This window comes from Mus caroli, chromosome 12, assembly GCF_900094665.2.
Source record: "Mus caroli chromosome 12, CAROLI_EIJ_v1.1, whole genome shotgun sequence".
Lineage (NCBI taxonomy): Eukaryota > Metazoa > Chordata > Mammalia > Rodentia > Muridae > Mus > Mus caroli.
Window position 1 is genome coordinate 62,318,860 of NC_034581.1, and position 5,031 is coordinate 62,323,890.

At 34.7% G+C, this 5,031-nt stretch overlaps 1 non-coding gene across 1 annotated transcript; it reads right to left on the bottom strand.

Annotated features, from left to right (window-relative positions):
* Nucleotides 1-92: 92 nt before the first annotated feature.
* Nucleotides 93-211, bottom strand: LOC115032893. Its single transcript, XR_003838542.1, has one exon. It is a non-coding gene; the product is annotated as a 5S ribosomal RNA (ribosomal RNA).
* Between the last annotated feature and the right edge of the window lie 4,820 nt (nt 212-5,031).

A 5,031-nucleotide genomic window follows, 5' to 3' on the forward strand; every position in this document is an offset into this window, starting at 1 on the left:
TTCCTTCCTTCCTTCCTTCCTTCCTTCCTTCCTTCCTTCCTTCCTTCCTTTCTTTCTTTCTTTCTTTCTTTCTTTCTTTCTTTCTTTCTTTCTTCCTACAGCACCTGGTATTCCCAGGCGGTCTCCCATCCAAGTACTAACCAGGCCCGACTCTGCTTAGATTCCGAGATCAGACAAGATCGGGTGCGTTCAGGGTGGTATGGCCATAGACTTGATCCCCTTTCTAAGAAGGACCGAAGTATCCACACTGTGGTCTTCCTTCTTCTTGAGCTTCACGTGGTCTGTGAATTGTATCTTGGGTATTCCCAGCTTCTGGGCTAATATCAACTTATCAGTGAGAACATACCATGTGTGTTGTGATTGGGTTACCTCACTCAGGATGATATTTTCTAGGTCCATCCATTTGCCTAAGAATTTCATGGATTCATTGTTTTTAATATCTGAGTAGTACTCCATTGTGTAAATGTACCACAATTTATGTATCCATTCCTCTGTTGAGGGGCATCTGGGTTCTTTCCAGCTTCTGGCTATTATAAATAAGGATGCTATGAACATAGTGGAGCATGTTTTCTTACTATATGTTGGAACATCTTCTGGGTATATGCCCAGGAGTGGTATAGTTGGGTTAACAGGTAGGGCTATGTCCAATTTTCTGAGGAACTGCCAAAATGATTTGCCAGAGTAGTTGTTCCAACTTGTAATTCTACCAGCAATGGATGAATGTTCCTCTTTCTCCAAATCCTTGCCAGCGTCTGCTGTCACCTGAGTTTTTGATCTTAGATTTTTATATTTATGACATTAAATTTTCTACAAATTCCATTTAGCACTTTAATAATATACAATGTATAGGTAAATGTCTTGAATTTATGTGATTTTGTAATTGGGCACATCCTTGCCTGAAGAAATATTTTCCCCTCTAAAATCTATAAGCATGCTTTATCATCATTTGATATTTTCCAAAATTAGAAAGCATAGTACTGATATGTCATCAACTTGAAGTGCTTTGTGTTGAAAGGGTTAATCATTTTTTGGATGTTATAATTGTAATACTTACCATAATTTGTTCTTCAGTGTTTTGTCCAAAACCAGATTTAAATAAAAATAACAAGTGTAAAGGATTAGCTTTGAAAAGTACAAAATCACAGGAGAATATGAAATTTGTATGTAAGTAAATCCTTGAGAGCAGATGGAATTTCCCCAAAGTTTTAGAAGAATTCAAGGGTGAAATTTGTTAGCTAAAGTATGTGATACTTTGCTTAGAAAGCCACAGTGCCAGGAACAAGAGCTTTCCAATATCACTAGCATCAAAAAGACACCATGTGAGTACAATATTAAGACTGGAGTCTTTGATCCCCAAATTGATGGAATATATCTTAATTAATTTTTTATTTATAAATTAGTTCTTCAATTTAAATAATGCTTTTATATACTTTTCTTCCAAAGATTATGAAATATTTTTCCTATAGGAAGATTATTGTTGATTTTAATGAACAGTGAATAATAATTTCCTATGTATACATGCCAATGACGATGGATTTTCTTTAGTCTTTGCACCTCATATTTATTTTCTAACATTATTAAGAAACAAAGGACAAAAACAAATTTCCTAATTTTAAAATATTATGAAAATATGAAAGCATAGATAAAAATTGTCAAATGAGATTATTCATAGACATAAACATATATTCACATACAGATGCATACACAGACATACACACATACACATGCACACACACACACATACACACACACATACACATTGAAGAGCATAAAGCCAAAGGACCATATGTAAGTAAAGAGATTTTAATAAAACTGAACTACAGAGTGAGTAATTTGCTAGTTTAACTTTCAAAATAAATATAGAACTGTTAACATCAAATAGGCTTAAAGGCATTGAATTCGGACTGGGTTGTACAATATTTGACTCAGATATATATGACTTGATATTCATTTCTGACACCAAACCAAGCAGAAACAATCCAAAAAGCACAAAAAATATACAAGCCATCTAGTTATTATATCAAGTCGATTATAGCTAATGATAAATGGATTATTGATTAGAAATAGGTTACCTTCATATCATATGGGCTAATTTGTCTAACAACTAGGTTATATTAATTTGTCATAGTCAAATGAACAACAAATTAACTCTTAAATATTCGTAACAATATTGAGTTCTAAGAGTGTATCTAAATTATAATTATGAACTGTGCTAGTCACTGTAGATAATAATGAACAAGTACAAAACAGTTTGGGTGTCTGAGGTTGCACAGGAATTAGATGAGAGGCCTTAAGAGCCTCAAGCATGTCTTTTACCTAGTGCTGTCTGAAAGGCACAAAGTTCTCTGGCAAAATAATGAGCTGGATCTACTCCAAGAAATGCTCTAGAATGGATTTTGTCTAGAGTTCATGCAGTCCTTGACCCCCATCTTTTGATTTCTCCTTATTCTGAAGAAAAAACGAACAAACCAACAAAACAAACCCCACCAGCATAGAAAGAGAAGGCAATCATTCATTGAGTGAAGTGATGAGAGAATATAAGAACTTTCGTCTCTTAGGAACAGATTTTTGTAATAGTCTCAAGTATGAAAGCATCTCTCAGTGAAGAGGGAATCTCATTGCTCAAAAGGAAGTGCACAACTGGATGTGGCAATGCTCACCTGCCCTTTTAGGTTTTTGTCTTTTTAGTAAAGGTCAAGATGGTTTGAGGCTAGCTCAGGCTTCAGAGAGACTGGATAAAATACCCTAAAATATAAAGATGAGATGGCAAGTACTCCATTATTGTGAAATTCAGCTGGAATGAGAACCATGGTAACATATAGCCAGAAAGAAAATAAAAACAGATTTGCAGAGGAAATTCAAGAATGGAGAGCAGGCTGGCGAATGCAGCTGATTCAGTTCTGTGACTTTTCTTGAGGGAGAGAATCTAAATTTCAGCAAGTTGTTTTGTTTTCAAAACATCTGCTTGAGTTTGCTCTCATGTGATTTTACAATTGTTTTGGTAGTTAGCACTGCTCTGGGTTTGCATATACCGAACTATTTGTCACAGCAGAAGTAGGGACATCTAAATTTATGCCTGATGTTGACAAGAACAACACTCTGCTTTATGACAGGAGCAAGAAGGGTCAAGAGGATCCAAATATCAGAAAGCTTTCTACACACACAATGCTTGCTATTTCTTTAGTAGCAGCCTGACATTTATTTTAATGCTATTTAAATGCATCAAGACTCTATTTCCCAGCTTTGTATGCAAGTATGCATGAGAATATCTACATCTAGTATACAATGCAACTAATTTTGAACGAATCATGTCCCGTTCTAACATACTTATTAGGCATCAAAATTTCATTAGTCAGATGGCATTTAATTAATATAAGTTTCTATCTGATTAAATCCCAATTAGACACCCATTCAAAACAATGATATTTCCTGTGTTACTGGACAGTCTTATTGCCTCACAGATGGCACATGATAAAAATATTTGCCAAATATTGTATCATGACTGGTTAAACAGACAAAAGCACATCCATCTTAGTCAAATGTGCTATAGATCAGAGTACTGCAGAACATCCAACAATGATATCACTAACATAACAGATTGGAGTTCACTGTAACATATGCTGCCAATCAAACAGAGTCTCAGTTTGTGTGCCTAACAAGCAAGTGCAGATGTGCAATATTCTGCATTTGATTTTGGGTACACCCTGCTTAGTATTAAATAACAAATATCAAAGCATACGGGTTTGAAGGAATTTGAGATTTATGAATTTGAGAATATCTGATGACTATCTGAAGTACTCATAAGGAATATGCAAGCAAATTATTGAAAAAGTTTCATAATTCTTTAACAATATCCATTAATAACCTACTAGCATCTTGTCACATTTTGTTTTGGTTTGTTGGTTTTGCTTTTCTTTTTCAAGACAGGGGTTCTCTGAGTACAAGCACTGGCAGTCCTGGGACTTGATTTTCAGATTAGGCTGGCCTGCGACAGGCATGTGCCACCACATCCAGCTGCATCTTTTTACTTAAGCTAGGTATTAAATAAAATATTCCTTTCAAAGAATATTATAAATAATAGCTATATGTATTATTAGTATGTATGAATAGTATGTACATTTTTAGTATATATGTGTATTATATATAAATGATATATATGTATACATTTATTATTAGTAGGCATTTTACCGAATTAGTTATTGCAAATTTTACCTAAATTGTGTACATACTTAACAAAATGAAAATATATTAACATTTATAGTTTTCTAATGAAGAAGCATAAACATTAACTGATAACCTAAAGTCCCTCTCAAAGTTATATTAAAATTAGTTGATCAGAAATATTACATTCTAATCTAGACTTCTTGAATTTAAAGCCTGTAAAATCTGATAGTCTTCCTCTTTGAATAAACTCATTCAAACTCATGACATTGGTGTTGTTCATTGAATGTTAACATTACTCTCAAGAAACTCACTTTACAGAAAAGAGTGTAAGATGAACAAGCAAAATCATGAATGCATGTCTATAATCTGGATACTACATATTGCCTAGAATATGAGCAGGCAGCCAACATGCTTAAGTGATTCAATGATCTAGCAGATGACCTGTTGTTGGTAGAGTGACTGATCTGGACCACAGGTAGAGGAATTTTAATCCAACAACATGGTTGCTTTAGCAAGGGTTCACATCCACGGATCTTCTAAGTCTATGCAATAGGGCTGGAATGCAGACATACTCTGATTACAATGTTAGATGCCAGGAATGCAGAGACAGCCATAGTACACCCTTTAATTCCTAACAACAAAAGTAAGGTTAGTTTGTAGATGGAAGCAGCCATACTTGAAAATGATATCTAATTGGGGCGAAGACAAAACAATAAATCAAAAAAGGATTTGAAGGAATGAGTCAGATATAGGGCATGCTCAACTCTCACAAAAACTGAAAGATAGGCTACTTAAGAGTAGTAAAGGGAAAAAGCACCGGGGCAGCTGGGGCGCAGGGTCTGCTGACACTCACCAGCTACCCACAAC